At 38.0% G+C, this 21,419-nt stretch overlaps 1 long non-coding RNA gene across 2 annotated transcripts in view; it reads left to right on the top strand.

Moving 5' to 3' along the window:
* The first annotated feature begins 1,581 nt into the window (after nt 1-1,581).
* The window catches only part of LOC110353860 (uncharacterized), an 82,605-nt gene continuing 62,767 nt past the window's right edge, over nt 1,582-21,419 (top strand). For both annotated transcript variants that reach the window (XR_011810795.1, XR_011810794.1), the window contains exons 1-2: nt 1,582-1,709; nt 2,338-2,475. This is a non-coding gene — a long non-coding RNA (uncharacterized lncRNA). The remainder of the gene's footprint in view (nt 1,710-2,337; nt 2,476-21,419) is intronic.

Here is a 21,419-nt window from a genome sequence, read left to right on the forward strand (position 1 = left end):
TGCACCTGAGAGTGGCCTTTTAAGAATAACCTCCAGTCCCATACCACTGCAATATGAATTTCTTTCATCCTTTGGGTTCCTGAATCAAGTGTAACACAGGAGTTGGACCTGGGGGCACAGCCAACAGCAGCATCAGAAGTAAGAGCCAGTGTTTCTTACTAACCTGATTCTTCCTTCCCCCTGTCATAGTGACCTGTAGAGCACCCTTGAAAGCTTTGGAAATGAAGACTTTCCTGAATAACACATGCCTGTGGGTTATTTACCTAACAATTTTTTATTACCGCTGTAAATGCAAGCTAGTCATTTGAATTTGTGCCTTTCAAAATGAACAAAACAGAATTATTAGGGTTCTTAATGTGAAGTGTGGCAATTTGTTATTTCCTTAAAAAAAAAACAAAAAAAAACAAAAAAAAAGAGAGAGATTCAATCTAGCTATCAGTTTTCTAATGGGCTGCAGTGGGAAGTATTTCAAGGTATCAGGGGAATTAATATGCCTCTGGATAAATATTTATGGCCATGTTCTTATATTAGTTATAGAGCTGAAAAGATACCACCCATATTATAAGTGTTCCTGAAAAACAAGAAAGATGCACTGTGCTTGGAGTCTTATAAATGAGCACTTATTTGTCTTCAGCAGTTGTCCCTGTTTTGTGTTCCATTGCAAGCAAGGAACTTAATTTGAAGATAATTCAATACAGCACTGTATCTTGGAGCTCTAGCGACAGGCGTGAAATTGTTTTATCTTTTTTGTTCTTGGTGCACAGTGCTGATTGGGTGAGTGTGTGGACCATCTGCTACTGAGGTAACTCTTGGGATACTTGTCAAATTGATTGCACTCAGAAACAACTGAGACAGAGGAAAAATAGAGTTTCTAATTACATTTTACCCAGGATCTTGTTTAACTCTAGGAAGTGGTAATTCAAAAATAAATGGCTTTGGTGGGCATCTTAGAATCTTTAATTAACAAATTACTCTATTAACACGCACATTGTTTTCCAGGTGAGTGAGATCATTTGCCCCTGGGGCTTTTTTTCCATATGCCTTCTATTCCTCCAGCTAAATATGTAGCAAATTGAAGTATTCATTTTGATTATATAAAGCACATGGGTATACAATTATATGAAAAGAAAGATGACATTTGTTTCCTGTTTTCCCTAGGGCCTTTACAGTGTTGCCCTTCCCTGAAAAAAGGCCTCAGTTTATTAGAGTATATATTTTTTGTTGTTGTTGAAATTTTCCTTTTTTTTTTTTTTCTGTATAAATTATATTTTGAAACAAGAGCCTTTACTGGAGACAATGGGATACTGATTATTTACAAATTGCCACTAAATACCAAGATTTTCTCCCCAAATTTTTGTATACTTGCATGTGTCTGTTATATGAACAGTTTGGAGATTTTAGGAATGAATTTATTTAACATTGTCAAGTGTAAACAATATATGTTCTAAACTTAATAAGCATATATCAAATATTTATGTAAATATAGTTGGCATAAAGTTTAGTTTTATTAGATGTGTATTAATTATTTGTGCCTTATTGAATAACTAATCTGCGTTTGATTTCTTTCTTTATATATTATTTTACCAGGATGCTTCCTGTACAAACTGTGAACCCAGTCTGTAGTGTATATTTTAGTGGATGAGCTTCTGTTTTATTGCAGTTTTGATGTTTATTGGAGCAGTAAATGAAATAATAGGAAAGAAAGTTAAGTAAGTAAAATGACAACATTTTCTGTGAACTATATAAAATTATCAGTGATTTCTTGAAGCATATTTAAATGGTGAAACATGCAGAGGAATTTATAAAAAAAAAAAAAAAAGTTCAGAAGATGAATCTGAAATAAGGTTAGGAGTACGTAAAATAGTTTTGAGGTAGTTTCTGTCTTGGTTGCTTTTGCTCTGTCTTTTATGAGGTTTTCAACCTAAGCCCTATTGTGTTGATGCTCATCTTCATATCATCAGTCCGGGGGAATTATTTCCTTTTTACGAGACAAGAGCTTATGATTTTATCTACCCCTGACCTCTCTCCCACCACTAGTTTCAGATGTACATTCCAGTATTTCCTCCTAGTCATCTTGCAGAAATTCAGCCCAGGGAGGTTCACTGCTGGTTCCCCACCTCTGGCATCCATTGATGAGGAAGTTGTGTTTTATCTGGATTCGTTATAACAGATGGTTCCTACTGTAGCTTATTTATTGTTGGTAAATAAAAATGACTGCATAAGTCACTGTTTAGGTGAAAACATTGAAACTTTTGTGTTATTTCAGATGTAGGATTTTTAAGTCTCTGGCCTATTAATACACAGTGGAAAGCATACAATTTATCTTTCCAATCTCAGGTAGGAATGTGTCATCACTGGAGAAGACTAAGGTAGAAGACACTGCCACTAAGCAAACATCATGAAGCCAAACATGAGATTCTGCAAAGTCATGACTGGAATTATTTTTCAGAATCTAAACTTTCCATGATATTCCAGGTAAAAGCATATACAGTGTTTTTCCACTACTCTAAGAGGAGAATGTGCATTTGTATGCATATGCATGTTCAGGATCTTCTGTGTTTATGTATTTCTGTATAAAATCTGCTTCCAACATCAACAGCCAGAGCATGTGTTACGCATCTTACAGTGAGGTACTTTGTATGACAACACCTGCCTCCCTGTTATTTTGCTCTCCGATGGTCATGATGAGTTCTATCTTCCGTATTATTAAATGATAACATGAGCATATGCTGGCATGTCACTGTAGCAAACAATGACTTGTAGCTCCCTTGAAAATTCGCATGCTTTTTATTGCTGCTTGAGAAAATAGCACACATCACCACTGCAGTTCTGGTCATTTTACTGATTGCTAAAGGATTTCCTCTCTATTACCTCTGCATTTTCTGTGTTGCCAGGTGTGAAATGAACAGAATCATAAAGGCAGGCTGGTTTGGAGAATAAAAACAGCAGAACAGCCTGTGCTGATGAAATAAGCAGCATACTGAAAGTGGAAAAATGTTAGGAGCTATTGGCAATTCAACATGTGTGATATGTAGTGTAAAAGATATATTTACAAGTTAGTGTAATTAAAAGCAGTTACAATTTATGTTCAGTGACATGTATGCTTGTAATATGCATGACTCAGGAAAATATTTCATCTTGTCCTTAAATTTAAGTATGTGCCTTCCTTAAAAGCAGCAGGACAGAGATGCTGGCTTAAAAACAAACAGTATTGATATAAATATCAATAATTTCCTAAACGTGGCTGAGCTGTCAGGAACTGCTATATTTGCTAGTTGCAATAGGTGTTTCAGCAGCTAAAAGATCAAATCCTTGATTCAATTCCTAGTAACACCAGTAAGATCTCTTTGAGTATTTCCATTGAGTTGACTCAGATGAGATGTGGTCCTGGGAATGGGTTTTCAAACTGAATTCCAGATTGAATAAATTTTGAGTTCTCTTAATGAGAATAGAGTACAGAGAATATGGTCAGGTAGACCATGTTGGGATTGTGATCCAAAGGAGTAATGTGAGACAAGCTGGAGAATAGTGCAGCTTCGGTCTCAGAGGGGAGAGCTTGTTGGGACAGCTGTGCACCTGGGCTAATTTCCCCAGGGCACAATCAAAGCTGTTTCAGACACAGGTTGGCTGTATCTGAGGTTGAAAGGTTAAAAACAGCTTCTCAAACATAGCCAAAAGCCAGGAGAGGGAGAGGAACAGGAGGAGCCAATTGTGCCTTAACAAGACCCTGAGCAGCTTCACCTGAACCTGGGTGGAGCCGTTTCACCACCCTGCCTTGGTGGGGTCTCCATGTATATAAACTCTGCCTAGGGAAGCCCCTGCTCTTTCCTGGGAGCAACGTGATGGGTTCCTGTGCGTTGAGGTTTGAGCTCTGTAAACGGCCTAGGTGAGAAAAGTGGTGAGTAATGTGCTCTGCAGCCTCTCTGTGTTCTTGCCACCTGATCTGTGAATAAGATAGCCCCTCTTTCAGACAAGATGCAAACGTTTAAAATACATTATGGGCATCTAGAATAAAATAGAAGGTTGTAAGGCTTGTTGTTTTTTAAATACAAAGTGTTAACAAAATAGTATGTTTTCTCTGTGCTGGAAAAAAAAAAAAAAACGTGGAAAACTGCTTGCGAAAGACTTATCTGAAGTCTAAGTTAGATTGAAAAGTTTAAGGTGGAAAAAATGCAATGCAGAAGACTCAGAGCTCTCTGAAAGATCTAGGTATGTAACCACTGCTAGGATACTGCAGGCAGCATCTCGGCCTGTGTTTGTTCAAGGCCGGAGCAGACAGGTATAGGGCTAGGTAAGCACTTGCTATGACCCAGAACAGTCATTCTCCTGTTTTGGGTTATGGAATAGAATCAAACAGACAAGAAGGGAGAGGGAGGAAGAACTGGGAAAAACTAGTGATTACTGCAATCAATGTATCTGAAAAAGATTAGCTTGTCTAGAGTGAATTAATTCTGTTCTTGTGTATTGTTCCCTATGCAAATGTGAGTAGAATTTTCTGGACTCTCTATCTCTTAAGTGCCAAGCTAGAGGCAGTATCTTTTTCTATTGAGCCTTTCTGCCCTCTCAGGAGGGTAAAAATAAGATGATCAGCTGCACCTGGGACATCTTTCTGAGCCTTGTCTAGACAGGGCTGTTAGCTCTTTATGGGAATGCTTGTTTCTCATTGTGTGCATACAGCTCCTAATGTAACAGAAACCTGCACTTGATACACAAACAATACAATGAGCTAACATTTAATTATAATCTATTATGATTTATAGCCTCTGAGAAAAAGAATGAATGCCAGAAGCTAATCAGCAAGTCAGACAAGGAAGAAGTCGCAGGGAAAATATATATCAATAAACACCAATTGTGTTTTGAAGAGAGTCCCTAAACACTTGTCCTCTCCTGCCTTATGAGGAAAGGAAAGCGATGATTTTCTGCTCACGAGGTCTGGAATAGCCAATTATTTTAACATGTCCCATTAAAAGGATGAGTGGAGCATTAATAGCTATGCAGACTAATGAAAGACAGGCTAAGGAATTTCCATTGAGGTTTTGCTTTGTTTTGTTTTAATGCACTTTTGCATTTGAATTGGTTTTACCTTATACATGTAAGAACATCCTTAATTCTTCAGCTGTAAGCATAACAGAGAACACACAAGGGTAACAGGCTTGCAGGTGCTTTGTAGTCCTTCAGGCAGATGCAGAACTGCTGTGAACCCTTTCTCTTTCACTGTTGTGTGTTTTTTTTTTTTTTTTTCCTAATGTCATCATCAACTGAGAATTGCCCTTAACTGGCTCTTTTGAGTCTGTGGTCTAGCTTAACAGCGAGTTTGATAGCCTGTGTTGTTCTGTTGGCTTTGTGTTTCACAGAATCACAGAATTTCTGGGTTGGAAGAGACCTCTAGGTCATCGAGTCCAACCTCTGACCTAACAGAGTTTGAGTATAGACAGTCTCTTGCTGAGCATAAATATGGTTTCCTGTCTTTGCTTCCATCTCGTCATGTATTCTGCTCCTGGCAGTGAACACCAGCAGGTGCAATCAAGTATAAAGCAGCGTTTGGCACTTGTGTGCCAGTGGCCTTACAGAGGAGGGACTTGGTACAGAAGAGCTTTAGCTCACAAACTGCATATCCAAACTCATTTTTTTTGGCACCAGGTGAAGCTGGCATGGTCATGGGCACTGTGCGACTGCAACAGATGGGGCTGAATGAAGGAGTGGGGTGTGTGTGTGTGTCTTGTCCAGCCACCAAGGGTGTGTGTCTGAGGGTAGGGTTTCCAGCCAGTGCTGGAGTGGCTCTGTCCTGAGCTCCCAGGGCTAATTTGAAAGGTTCCCTGATAGATTTTGGGGTGTTGGTCATAGTTTCAGTGGGCATGGTTTTACGTAGTCAGGTTGTTACCAACAAAACGATTTCAGCCTGGATAGTATGGTTATGCAGGAGGGTCTGGTCTTAGAAATGCAAAATGCAGATTAACAGAAGCATAATCTTCATATTTGCAAGATACCATAGCTAAGACGAGTCTTAAAATTGTTTTGAAGCCTACTCTCATAAGTAAACATTCCCTAAAAATCATGAAGAGATGTGTTTTTGTTTGTTTGTTTTTTCAAAATGTTTTTCCACTGTTGTAAACAGGTGGAAGCCACTCAATAGCAGAACAACAAAAGACCTGTCTCAAACAGGTGTTAAAAACCACTAGCTAAATGCAAAAGGGTGTGTAGCTCTAGCCACTGTAAAATGCTTGCAGACGTGCATATGCCCAAACTTAATGTGTGGCCCTGTTGGAAAAGTCAAAGTTCAAAATCAGAAAACTTGCAATCGACAGTTAGCTATTTTTATACAGAACGTAACAATTATGCAGTTTTTTTAAAGGAGAACACAAAAGCAAAGTGTTTTGTGAAGCCTGTTACCGAGTCTGTGCCCCAGCAGGACTCCAGAATGTTGGCCCCTTTCATCACTAGATAAAAGCCCTGAGCTCCTGTGATGAGTCGTATGTTGCCTATTTAAAAGTGGCGACTCCTCTTTAAAAAGCCATTATGCCACAACTCCAGCATCTGCCCTGTTGTGGGTATGGAAGCTATGAGACATATATTCTACTGTAAGACCAGAATAAAAAATAGCACTGAGTTTCTTGGGTGCATACTGCTTCACAAAAAAAGTTGAGACAGGAATGATGGAAAAATATCCAACCAAAAGCATGTTAAAATGAACAAGGTACAGGCTAACGCATGGTATTCCTTGGTCTGTCTGCCGTTGTGGCACAGGGTGGTGTATTTTTCTCACCTGAACAGCAATTTAATGGCATTGCTAGCACCGTGGTGACATTATTTGCTCTTCTAGTGTTCTGCAACTTCAGAAGGTGTAGTTTTTCATCCCCTCATTCAAGTACTCTAAGTAGGATTTTTTTGTTTGTTTTACTCATGCAATGTTTTCCTGAAATCTGGAAACAGGCATACACAAGGCCTGATAGATAACGTTTCTTGATCTGTTCAGATTTTCTTTAATCAAATTTCAAATGTAAATGTGCATTTGGGATAATGACAAGAGCTTAAATGTGATTTTTTCCTCTCTTTTATATATGTGTGTGTGTATATATAAAGGGAAAGCTGAGACTGTCTAGGATAAAAAATAGTGACAGCTGTTTTTTTTTTTTTTTTTAAAAAAAAAAAAAAAAAAAAAAACAAAGTACTACTTAATAATATTTCAATTGTATTGCAAAGATTTTTTTTTTTTTTTTGTAACTGGAGACCATCAAGGCATCGTAAAAGTCTTGCAGTTTGAATGGATAATTAATGCCCATTCAGAGAAATACCTTGATAATATGCTCAACTTTCAGAGTGAGAAGTAGCATGTTATTTTAGGAAGTTTTTTTTTTTTTTTTTTGTCCTTTATACTGGTGCTGCATATTAAGTTTTTTTTTTCCTCTGCTATTCCATTACCCGATTGAAATGCCACCAGTATTAATAGGATAGCAGAGTAAATGTCACAAGATGAAGGGACCACAGGAATGTGTATTTGCCACATGTAGAAGCAGTACTTTATTACAGTGCAGTGTGGAATTTATGAGCATTGCTATAATATTCTAGATATGCCTTTCTGATGATATCTGACATACAGCACTGCTAAAAGGCTACTGCAAAATCCGCTAGCTTTTGCTCTCTGCACCTTTCCTAGATGCTATGGAGCTATCCAGTGCCAGTAATGTACTATCAACTAGAGCAGGTAAAACTAGCCCCTGAATATTATTTATTGGCTTGTGAATGCAGATTACATACACACTTTATTACCTGCTAATTTACCACCTGCTGGCTGAAGGATGGGGGGAACTCTACTATTTGTTTTGTAGGAATTCATTATGCCATTAACCTTTCACTCCTATGGGCCAGGAGGAAGTATTTCTTCAGTTAAATCACTACTAATATTGCTCTACAAATGAAAACAATGATTTATCACACCTCACAATGTCTAATAAACATAAATTATATTTTAATGCTCTGTACATTGCAGATGATTGTATGTACAACTACTTATTCTTTTCAAAGACTGCTTTAGTCCCTTCTAAAATACGTTAAGTAAGAGTCACTCCCATCTCGATATTTGAGGTAACATTTTCATATTTTGCATTGGAAAACCAGGGGCATTGTTGAGAATCTTTTGTTTTACGTATTCTAATTATGTTTTGAAGGAGTGAGAACAAAAAAAATGAGAAGAAAAAATGCTGTCATCTTACTCTCACAGCTGAAATGGCAGTTAAATATTGTAAGAAGTCCTTAAAGGAATGCTGGTGTAACCTCAAAAGCAGTCTGCAGTTGTTTTTGTTTTTTTTTTTTTTTGGAAGCCAACCTGTTTTGTACAGGTATTCTGGAGGCCGGGCTGAACTGCTGGTGGCTTTGATGTAGGACAGGCTGGGTCTGTGCCACCTGCTGTGCCTGCTCTGTAGAACGACGTGATGCCCTTCATGGGTTATCACTGATGCAAACAGTTGAACTCATGTTGATGTTCCAGCCAAGCCTGGTATTTTAGTAACTGCTACGTTTTTGAACAGAGAGAGCCATGCTTGATTTAGGTTTATTAAGGCACTTCATCACTGGGTTTCCTAGCTTGTGTAACTCATCACTGCTGTTTGACATACATGTTAAAAAAGGAAATGCTTTTTTTGGGGGAAATAAAGGCCTTGTTTGGCGTCTGTCACAAACAGAGGAGCTGTATGAATTTACACCAAGTCTGATCTCATAACACTATAAATTGCTTGAGTCTACTTTTTCTTCTCATCTTTGTGTCATCTTAGCTTCACTCTCTATTTTTAAAGCCTTGTTTTCTCCTAATTTGGAGCAGGTTGACTCTGAAAAGCTATTTTTTTCTTTTCCTGTAAGAACAAAATGTTCTGCGAACTTTCCAGTGTTTCAATAAACATTTTGTGGAAGGGTACATCTGCAATGAGTACAATGTTGGTGTTCTATCCATTCCACTTTTTCTGGACCTTCCTGAAAATCTCTCATATTCATTTCAAGTGTTGCCAATTAAAAAAAAAAAATCCTTTGTGGTATGTGTGATGTTCACCTTGATACCAGTGACATTCAGAAAGCCTGCTGATTTTTAAGCTACTGATTAGGAACTGTCTGAAATAGTTTCACACATGGTTTGTAAATCCTCAATCAGAGCTTTTACTTCACTGCTGCTGTGAAACATTTCTCCTTGGCTTTGTAGTTGTTTAAACAATTACTTTGCAGGAACTCTTGGTCTTGAAAATTAAATAATCTTTCCTCTCGTAAACATTTATTTCCTACAAATAAGGGAGCATCTAGTCAATGACTGTAACAGCACATTTTTGCGCTAAATAGAGGTCGACCTAGGATGTGACCAAGATAAAGTAAATAATAATTGTGTTGTCTTTCTATCACCTTCTTTTTACTTTTTTTTATTCTTTGTCCAGGTGTTAGTCCTATGCCATTAAGTTGCTTTTAAGCAAAGCCATTCAATGTGTCTTTCTTCTGCCCCTCAGTTTAGAACTAGTTCAGAGTCTGAAATAAACACAAACTGTTTTCCCTTTGATGGCATTTCCAACCATCTCAAAGAAACATATTGATTTGCTGCTCCTGTGATCGGCTGGCTTAAAGCTAAGGCATGAACATCTTCCTTTTAATAGCAGGTTAAAAGAAGAAGAATGAAATGTAAATAACTAGATTTCACATAGATAACTTAAAAAGTGCAGCAAATAAAAAACCATGGTCTTACACGGTGAAGGAATCGCACCAGAAATTTTATGCACTAAAAAAAAAAAAAAAAATACAGTTCCAGTTTTCTTGTACTTAAAGCACTAAGAGCAAAGTTGTAAATGGTTAGAATGTTAACGTTTATTTACTCAATTTTAATTGACCACAGAAGTTCCCAGGGCAGCCATGGTCCTGTTTAATAAATGCAGTATGTCTGGGAGGAATACTGAAAATGAAGATGTTTAGTCTAGGCCCTACACAGAAATTCTATGCCTTATTTTAAACATCTACAATTAGTACAGTTGGTTTATATCCTTATGGCTTTTTATCTGGTGGAGGAGGGGAGACAAAACAAAACAAGGGGGGAATTCTTTGATTCTGGGTCTGAGTTAGCCACTACCATGTTCTTACTGATGTTAAGCTCCTTTTTTTTTTTTTTTTTTTTACATGCATTTAGTTTTATTAATAAGAGGGAGGAGAAAACAACAAGCAATTCATGCAGACATCTTCACAAGCGGCAGCAATCACAATGATCTATAAAAGCCATTGACCAGAAGGTAGGCATCATTTGCTAGAAGGCTATTCTGTTTCCCTGAGTTGCTGCCTGCTAAATTATTTTTTTTGTTTGTTTGTTTTTCTTAGAGTATTTTGCAAAGTTAACTCAGTTCCCCCTTGAAACTGTTGACAATGGCACATGAAGGCAAGGTACAGGCCAATTAATCTTCTAGAGATAGACATAGGTAGAAGTCATTAACCAGCTCTATATATATGAGACACTTTAATCTGTATGGCTTGTTCTAAATCTTGGCCAGCAGTGAAGGTGTTGCATTGTAGGTTGGGTCAGATGTTGGCTTAAAAATGTTGAAGTAATTACCCGTTTACTTTTTGCTAATAGGACTAAATGCTATGTTCAAAAATTACTTCCAAAGAGCCCACAGGATGTGTTCATTGTGCAGCTGGATAACTATGATCAGAGGCTTCCTTGAAGCGTGCTCCCAGATCATTTGGTGGTGAATGGTAATGTCAGTGTAATCACAGACTTGAGAGGAAGCAAATGACTTAGCCTGTTTAGCGTGAGTCTAATCAACTTCTGTTCATCTTCAACCTTAATATTGTTAATGTGGCACTCAACCATCATGATCCAGATATTAATACGATTACTGTTTTCACATCTCTATTGGAAAAATAATGATGGTCAGTGACGCAACTGCAGTAGTTCCCATCAGATCCCAACAAATACATATGACTGAGTCAGGGTCACAGTTCAGTCATTGAAAGATTTCATTCTTCTTTTGGTTGCTTGGTTTTCAAAGATTTTTTTTTTTGTGCTCATCCTGTTTGTTCTTGCTCTTTGTGGCTCTCTTGTCTAGTGCTTCGTAATAATGTCCACATTTATTGGCATGTTTCAGCCATACCTGAAAACTCCAGTTGAACTGCTGTCCTATAGCTATGAAGTGCCTCTGGTTTTCATTGGAATTGTTCATTCTGTGTGTGCATTGATAGGCTTTTTGTGGATGATGCGAACATAACTTACTCTGCCTGGCAGCAGTTTGGTGATTCTTGAGTACCCCTGTGGCTCTGGACGAGCCATGCTGTGAGCCATCCTGCAAGTGATGGGCCAAATAAGGGTGCCCAGAGAAAGCTGAGGTCCTGCTGATGTTCCTGTTAGGAACAAGATGCTTGGTTGTTCATCACAGTAAGGTGCAGGTGGAATTGGGTAAGGCAGGAGGCACAAGGCAAGGAAGCTCATTGGGTTAACTGTTTGCAGACAGAAGAAGCTGAATGTCACAGATACACAGAAAATCAGGGTTCATTAGCTTTGTTCCTTGCAGAAAAACATGTTATTAATTGCCTTTAGTCTCCTGGGGAACCACTAGCCTTGTTTGAAACATCTTTGTTTCTTACTGTCTGATTGCTGAGGCACACTCTGAACAGAAGAATATCTGATGCTGGTAGATCAAAATCTGAGATGAGGATACCTGAATCAGCAGAGCCAGCTTTTGAGGAAAAAAGAGATTCTTTTCTGAAATAAGGGAACAAGTGTTGCTGGAGACTAGGAATATGAAGTCTGTGCTTTTTAATAGTCAGCACTCTCTGGGGCATAGCCAGTTGCCTGGAAGACAAAGGAGAAATTACTTGAGGATTTCTATTGAAGGAGGAGAAGAAACATACATCCATTCATCTATGAGCAAGAGGGCAGTCTGACATGATGTCTGGTTAATGCCAATTCCCATGCTTACAGGTGTGAAATAAATGAAGCAGCAAATATTCTTCAGTGCTAGGGAAGATGGCTGGGGACTTCTTATTCCTTTTTTTCTTCTCAAAGCTGAATCTGCATGCATTTTGAATCTACATATATATATTTAATTTGAGGCTTTCTACCCTGTCCGTTTGGGTTACAGTTCTGACACTGAGAATTGACTTCTGTATAGATAAAGTCTGCATCAAGGGGTTGTTTCACTTCTTTAGCTGTAAAGATCTCAGTGGGGATAGAAAAAAAAAATCTGCACTGTGTTTGGAAGAGTAGTTCCCAGTTCTGGTTCCCTTCTCCCCAGCCCTCCCAGCCTTCTTCAACTCACAGTTTAGCACTCTACCTGTTTCTTTCACTATAATCACCTGATATAGGACTGTTTGTTGTTGTTTTTTTTATATATCATTTGTAAAGGTATCCAGTTTGCAAATGTGCCTGTTGAACATGTATGACATAAATGATTACATAGTGCTGATTAAAAGCGAAATATGTTTTTATACAGAAACCCACCTCATGTGCTTCTCTGAAGTATAACAATGCATAACTCTGCAATGTCTTCTGCATCATCTGTGATGAAATCTGAAACTGGGCTGTTTCTGAGTTGATGCTGCAAGCCTTGTGGCACGGTTACCAAAACCCCAGGCAAACTTCACAGTAGTAACTGCACTGTTTGTTTCTCATGCTGCTTCCCAAGGGGCAGTTTGAGCAAAACCAATAAAAAATGGGTGAAATCTGGTTTCAATTACTATACCCTTTTACAAAATTCATGTCACTGGAAGATGTTTTTGAAGGAATGAATAGGCCTGGGTATAAAGCATAACCAACATCTGTGGAGTAATGTGTGACTGAGTAAGCTACAGAGTGATGTGAGTTTTTGTGAGCTGCCTGATAAAACGTATTGCCAGTGAGTTTTATCTATGTTCAATGTTCTTAAGTTACCTTTAAAAAATGTATATATATAGTTGATAATAGTGTTTAAATTTTAGTTAGTACATGATAATTGTGAAATAGAAGAGGTCCCGGTTAAATGGTAGAGTAATAGTTTAGAAGCAAAAGAAATTGTGGAAGATTAGTTAACAGAATTCTTGTTTTGCAGAAGACTCGGAAATGCATTAAAATAGACAAGTGCATTAACAAACTTAAAATAAGCTTTTTATTACTTAATATTTTTTCACTGAAATTCAAAGCTTTTGCACTCTGAGTAAAGCTGGAAGTGGAAATCTCAGCAGCACCGCATTAATTTTTCAAGCCTTAATGTGCCAGACAGGGAATAAGTTATTACATCTGTTGCCCTCTGGGAGGAAGAATGAAAAGCACAAAAATGATTCTCCACTGTTAGGATGGAATAACTGAATAATAGCTGATATAAGCAGCGGCGTTGCAGAAGAAAAGCTTACAGCAGCTTTTGTGTCATCATTAGGGGTGAACATTTCTCTGTATAACTAGTGTAGCAAGATTAGGAAACATGGCAGGGCTTATTTGTTCTTCTCAAGGGGCCCTTTACAATTATGGGAGAATTTCAAATGAATACCTCGTGCGCAGCTGCAGATGATCTATGTGAGAGAGGCTCCTTTTTTCAAGTTAAATTTACAGCCCATACACACTCCTTCCAGAATCCACAGGAGAAAATGTAATTGTCCCCTGCAAGCTTATGAGAGCAATACAGCACTTCAAACTGTGGTGCCTCCAGGCAGGTTAGTGTGTTGTCTGTTGCTGTGAGGAGGAAGCCTGGCACTTGGGTGGGCTCCTCAAGGAGAGGGAATGAGTCCATGGAGTCCTTGTCCCTCTGGTAGGCAGAAACATCTGCTGGGTGTGGAGTGACTTGTTCTCCAGGGAGAGTCCAGGAGGCCTCTTATTATTGATTGTCTCAACAGTACACTTACAAGCTCTGGAAGTGATAACTTGGCAAGTAAGCAGGATACCTTTATCCACTCAAAAATGATCCTATGGGTATTATGTAGGTGTTCATGAACTCTCCTGGGGGTAGAGGAAAATACCAAAGTGCCGTCTCCCTGCTTCAATGGTGCTCTTATGTGTCACAAAGCACCTCGGCCATTGGGTGTCTTCAAGTGGTGTGAAAGACTTCATCGATGTGAAACTGAGCAAAGGGTGAAAGAGCTACATGATATCTTCCTAGCAGCCCAGCTACTTTTATATGATATTAAAGTCATTGCTGATTCTTTTAGACAATTGTGTTAGAAAGATATTCAGAGCGTAAAAGAAGAAAACCATTGTGGAGCCTCTTTGCTTTTACTGGTTATTTATTTCAGTGACTTTAGAAGGCTCTACCTCTTCCTGGCTCCTAATTTGGATATCAAATATTATCATTACCATGTGAAGGAAGGAAGCCAGCAGAGAGAAATCATTTATTTTTAAATCATCTTTCCTTTGTTGAAAACAAAATCAGAATGCAATGTGTAGATTATTGTCTTCATCTTTATTTAATCAATCATGTTAGCTTTATAAGATGCGTCGTTGTAGGCTGCTATTGGCTTGGGATCCAAGGAAAGCTCATTTCACTTGATGGAGCTATCTGTATTGTCTGAGAGTTTCTATGGGCATTGCTACTAATTGGTATTAAACTGATATCATTCCTCTGGAGCTACCAAGGGTTTGTCTGAGGTCTGGGATCCAGAATGCTGTAGCAATTTACTGGACCACAGCACATAATGTGTAAACAAAGGCTGTTTTAAGGCTGATGTGAAATAATAGAGAAAGTGAAAATTAAAGCTGATGGAAGCATTCTGTCACTGATTTATTGCAAATGCTATCTAACTGTATTAGTTACTGAGGCAGTCTAATGACAGCCTTCTACTGTTCCTTCCATTCAATCTTTAATTATCTTAATACTTTTGTTTGTATTGGACAATGCCAGAACAGCTATTGGTATGTAGATTTAGCTGAAATAAGCCTTTTTTAAAACTTGTTTCTCCACTCTATTTAATTAAGGGTTGCTGGGAAGTGTCTGTGTATTCCGTGTAGACTGGATATGCCTTAAACCTTACCTAGGTGATTTTGACAGCTCTTCTAAATCTTGACAGGTCACATGCTCATATTGTACAAACCAGCATCGTCCTTTTAAGAGCAACATAGCAACGTTGCATTGTCAGCTGGTTTGAAATGAGGAATCTCCCTGATCATAAGCACCTTATGCAATGTTGACATTATGGAGCAGTGACACACCAAATGTGAAATCATTTGTTTGCAGATGTAGAACAAATGTGTCTCTTTTTTGTATAATCATGTATAAAACCAGAAAGCTTCTTTAATACCCCTGCCTCTATGACAGTTGTAATTAGCCCTATGTATTGGGCTAAATAGAAAACCTCCAAAAATCATATGCAAACTAAACTTTAATTCTTGAGGTCCCTCTACCTGACAGGTGAGCAGTAGATAAAGGCAAACAAAACCAACTACAGAAGAACTCAGGAAAAGAAAGATCTGCAACTGTTACACAGAGTAAACCAATTATAAATAAAGGGAAGATTTCCTATTGCGGCGGGTGATCTGTCTCAGAGGTAGGCTAATACTGACACATCCCCTTTAGACAAGAAGCTCAGAAATGACAGCCATTTGGATTTATGTCTGGAAATGCTGTCAACACCCACATGTCATGAAAAAACCCGTGGTCTCTTGGCTGCCTGTGGTTGCAGCCATCTGTTTGGATGGCACATTCCTGCTCATAGGTTGGTTGGAGTAGTTCACTAGGACTCCATGTGTGCCAAGCAGCTATAGCTTGAAAAGAGCAGGCTGTATATCTCAACATGAACCAATTCCTTTGTCTTTTTTCAATCGGGAGCCCTCATTCGGTGTGACTGTAATAGCATTGCAAATATTCTGTGTTTGCTGGGTGTTTGTTGATACTTGGGTGTCAAAGTAAAGGAAAAGAGATGAGTGAAACCCCCTTCTGGTGGACCCTGCCAAGGTGCAGTGCAGCGGGTACCGTTAAACTATAGAGTGTGGGACAATCCAAATGCCCTTAAGATGAGGTCATCTCCCAAGCTTTCAGATGAATAGGAAAAAAAAATCCTTGCTTTTTTACCACCCAGAGAATCAGCTGGGACTTGAGACATAAAATTGCTCGTTCAATTCCAGGACAGAAGTCAATCAAAAGAGCTAATTGCATGACTATTGAATATGGACACAGTACTTTAAAATATATATGTGAATATTAATTGTGCCTTAAAAATGGAAAGATCTGCAGAGCCAGAAGCACTGCAGCTGTAAAATATTTAATATGTTGTGGATTTCACTTATATTTTTGTTCTACATTTAACAACAAAATTACTTCACTTTAGAAAAAAAATGAATGGTAGTTATTAATTCATTAGATATTCAATACACTAATATTTATCCCAGTAAACTCCTTCAGTTTTGCATACAAGCCTTTTTTATTCTACCCAAATGAAGCAATACTACAGGTACTGCAGATGTTGCTGCTGTTACCATTCACGTCAGTTGGGGTGTGATATTACATAGTTTTAAATCCCCACAGATTCAGAGCAGCATGTGTTTCCTATGTCTTGTATGAAGATTTTATGCTCCAGGTTAGCCATCCTGAGTACAGCCTCTGTGCCTTGAAAGGTGTTGGCAAGTCTTCAGATCTGGCCTATTTGTTATAAACTCTGCACCATGCCCATTTGTTTTCCATATCACAGAATATTAAATAGCTGGGCCATCCATGGATGACATTGAATTTGATTACAGCCAGGCTGTGGGATTAGTTTGAAAACAGTTTGTCTGCTTCACAACTGTGTATCTCCTACACTCACCCAACTGAGGATGTAGCAAACACCAGTGCACTGCCCATGCTGGGAACCGTAGAGCTGGGCTGCACGTTGTTGGACCTTGTGGGAAGGAGTCGTGTGGACAGTGACCTCTCAAGCTGGTAGTAGGATGGAAAAATTGTTTTAGTTCTTCTGGCTCAGTTATCTGCCAGCACAAGAGGAGGAATGAAAATATGAAGCATCTACTAAAACAAAAACTAGGCACTTAAGGTTAATGTCTGGCATCACAGATTTCCAAGACAAGATTTCCAACACAATAGTGTTCCCTTGGTAAGACAGACCCTGGTCTGAGACATAGTGTCTAACATTGGATGCTAATTTTTCCCTTTGTTAAAAAGCAATTTTATTTTTTTTTAATAGGCAAATGAGATCTCTATTCTATCTGTGGCTTCTGCTCAATCCTTTTTTACTGTAAAACAAGTGTACTATAGCTAGTCTTCATGTTAAATGTCCGCTGTTATTTGGCCTTTTCCCCCAATAAGCTTCATTAGTTCTTATATGCAACTTTTCTTATTCGTGTTTTTCTTTTAAACACATCTTTCTTATATATGCTTTCATAATTTTCTTCTTTTGCTAGATCCCCAGTTTTTAATGTGACCAGTCAGTGTTCTCACTGAACATCCCATTAATGTTTCCTTTAACGTCACCACTGGTTCACAAAACTAGAAAAAAATGTGGCATATTTTTGATTTATGTTTTGACTAAATTACTTGAGAGCTATAAAATACAGAGCAGCTTCCTAGCACAAACTCCAAATAATCTGCCTACACCTAGAGGCCTCTACAAGCACGGAAATGGAGGATATAAAGCTGTTGGGAATAGCACTCCCTATGTGATATGAGCAGTGGTGGTAGTGGGGAGGATGGACCACCAAATAACTCTGACTCAGCTGCAACACCTAGTGATGCACATGAAGAACCTGTCTAAGTCCTCCATAGCGACTAAGTGCCACTTGTGTCTCTCTGCTGGTGACAAGGTGACTTTAACCCCTTCCTACACTCACTATCTTCCCAGGGTGGAAAAAGCATGTGCACCCATATCCAGCTTCCAAGAACCTTTTACCCTTGATGACTTTTACAAGTGACACCACTGCCACATTATTGATCTTGCAGTTTCACAGGGTTTTTATCAACACGTTGGAACAGATTTCATCACATCCAGTAGATTTTTTGCTCCTCAAGATAAGGCGAGTGCCTAACAGTAGCACTTTTCTCAGTCAACTCAGCTGCAAGTAAATACTCCAACATTTTCTGCATACATACTGTGTTTGATTATAGGATTAATCTGAAGGAAAAGCCTGGTTTTGTAAGCAGTTAAAAATCTCTTGTAGGAGCTCTTCTTTGTCTCTCCTACTGTAGAAAATAGAGTTATTTTTCCTGGACAGGTTTCCAGTTATAAAAACTGTAGGTTAAAAAATAGGATGTCAATGAGAGTGTTAATTTCCTTTTGAGAGGATCATTGTTAAGGTGAAATGTACTTGATTTTTGAATAAAATATATATAAATATAACTTCATTTTTTCTTGGTTCCTAATCTCCCTGTAAATTTTCCTGCTTTCTCCATTTTTCTTTTTCACACTTTGTGAAAGTTGCCATAGCTACACAAAAATTGCTGATAATTTCAGTCAGTAAAGAAAACAGAAAACACCTTTTTTAAACTATATCTCGGTAGTTATGAAGAAAAATGCTGCTGCTTGTAACAATAAGGGGTGTCCTCCGTCCCACTCACCCATTTGTTGGTTGTGTCCATTACAATAGCGGTGTTTTTCTGGCTTCTATTTAAGTGATGACTCAGAATCTCCATAATGAGGTTCTGTACTCAGAGGTAACCCCAGTGGGTGTTAATATTAGAATTGGGTGTGGTAAAGCCTGGAAATCTGTAATGCCCAACATATTACATCAGGCTCTTTGAATGCACACCTGTTTCCTAATTCTGTCAATAGTAAAGTACCATGACACAGACTTATCAAAGTGCAAGTTTACTCACATTTTGATCTTACCTTTACTTCCCCTCCCAAATCCTTTGACTTTTTTAGGTGCTGCAATTTAACATTTTTTTAATATATATATATCTGTAATTTTGTAATTTCCACATCTGTAGGAAAAGTTTCAGAAGCTGCTTTTGATTAAGATGATAGTGAGAATCCCTATATATGTTTTCTACTATGAGGTACTAAAAATTGGCAATACTGACCTCAGTCACTCTGAAAATTAAGGAGCAAGGCATCAAAGAAGCTATTTCAGTTATATTGGATGTCATACTGATGAAGCAAACAAAGCCCCTCTTGCATGGCTTTACTGATAACACATCACACCAAGTGTAGCCCAAAATGCTGTTGGAGTGGCTTCCTAAAAGTATTATCTGCACTTCTGAAGTCATGATTTATGCCTGTATTCCCTCAACTTTTAGCAATGAATCAAACGTATTGTTTTCCATTTCTACAGAGATAGAGTAGAAGCATTCATAAAATCTGCTAGTTTGTCTTACTGATGAACAGATGAGGGACATCCTGAACTCAATGGCTGTTTTGAAACCAGCACAAGTTGAGTGCTTTATCTCTACATCTTAAAGACAATTCGCAGGAAGACAGAATTTGAGGGTTGTGTTATTGCTTCTGAGATTGCCTTGGAAACTTTGACTGGTTACATGAAACTTTGTTATAATGCTTTGCTTCAGAAAATGCAAAGACATCTTATATAAGTGAATGTTCCATTTGAAGCAGGGAACTGCTTCATACTGGTTTGGCAGCAAACCTTGCTATGGCTAAAAAGGACACACAACATTTCCAGACATGAGGTTTCTGTACATAACTGTGCAAAGAGTGCAAACAGGCAAGCATGCCCATATTCCAACATTTGATTTGGCAATTCTTTCTTAATTTTAATTAATCTGTGCTGTATGTTGTTATTTACATAGTTATGGCTGTAACTCGATCCTACAGCATATATGCAGCTTTTGGAAATGTTTGCAGTACTTAGAGTATATGCAATATACAAAAACCGTAAAGTAGGTATTAGTGGCAAATAGAGCCAATTCTAAGAAGTATCAACTCATACAAATGTGTAATACATTTGGTAATGTAGTATTTTTTGGAGATAAAAGTAATTGGCTAAAATGATTGGATTGCATCCTTGTTATAAGTTGAAGAGAATTAAAGCCGATTCTGTAGTTAACTCATGTCAATACTTGGCAAGAATCATATGTTCTAATGATTGTTTATTTTAATGACTGTCATGTAGGTAGCCAAAGGAAACTCGTCCTTAGATGAGCATAGCATAGCACGTCTTCCTATATGTGTTTGGCTTCCCCAGTAAGTAGAGAATATGATCTGTAGTTTGGTGCATCTTCTGCAGATATATTACTGAAGCTGAGTATCTAAAATAATTCTGGAACTAAACATATGCTGAAAAATGCCATATTTAAAATATCAGTAACACCACTTCATTATTTGGCTATTTTTGTTTTGCTGGATGCATTTTCCATTCTTCAGATGTGGTAGGCTGAGGTGTTTGGTCTAGACAGTGTCTCCAGTTGTGTCCTTACTTAAAGAATGTGGGAGTTTTAACAGTGTCATAGTGAAGTTTGGTACTGTTTCATCCCTTTGCTTTTACAGTTTGTGAGTGTTTCATTTGGAAAACTGGCTGGTCCTTAGTCTCTGGTGTCTGTTTCTACAGTCTTCATCTCTTAAGAAAAAAGGATCTGTAAGAATTTTAAAGATAAGTAAGGCTTGTAGAGTTTTAAGAATTTCAACGTATGCTTTACATGTCTGACAGTCTGGAGAATATATTAGTGCGTAACAACAAGAGGAAATGATATGTCTTTGTGTAAAAATGCCTCATTTTCTGTCTTCTGAAATACTGCCTGCTTAAAATGAGGCTTTTAAAATAAACATTGAAAAGGAACCCTTGTAAAAAGCTTATTTTCTCTTGACAAGGTATAAAGTTGCTGGATGGTAAACTTTCCTTCTTGGTTCTATATTTTTAAGGAAAAGGAACAAATTAATTGTTTTCCTGTTTATATTCATTTGAGGTGGGGAAAATTGAATATAATGGCTTAATTCTTACAGCAGTTTCTGGTTTTCTCTAGGGGAATGTACCTGTGTATATGAAAACATTTCTTTAATATTAATTCACAAATGTTTGGTAGAAATAGTCTTTTATGTCACTCAAAATAATAAAGTTATTTGTAATATTACATGCAATATTGTTGCATTTTACCCTGCTGGTTTCTACAGCTGAATATCTTATTACACTTCCTTTTAGTAGATGTTACAGTGTCTTTGTAACTGACCTTCAAAATACGAGTTTTCAAGCTGTTTTGGGGCATCCATTTGCACAGATATGCAAATTCTTTCGTAGGCTGTAGCTGTAAAATTCATATCTCAGTCTGGATTCTGAATGGAAGGACATTTATTCCGGTGTTTTGGGTCAACCTTTCCTTTCGGCATTGTTACAATAGAACTGCAGTTGCACAAGTGGGTCAGAAGGGCCCAAGATCATGTTTTAGTGGCAATGTATCTCTGTATAGGGGCAGGTGAAGTACAAGCCCAGTATGCGTTGGTGTATTTCATTCTTTAATTGAAAAGCAAAAGCAAACAATATGCACAACTATAAATAGAAAATCCCTTGCTGTGAGAAGTGGCACACCTAGCAAGACCAACAGTCTGTCTGGCTCACTGCAGATCTTGGT

The sequence above is a fragment of the Anas platyrhynchos genome, chromosome 7, assembly GCF_047663525.1.
Source record: "Anas platyrhynchos isolate ZD024472 breed Pekin duck chromosome 7, IASCAAS_PekinDuck_T2T, whole genome shotgun sequence".
Classification (NCBI taxonomy): domain Eukaryota; kingdom Metazoa; phylum Chordata; class Aves; order Anseriformes; family Anatidae; genus Anas; species Anas platyrhynchos.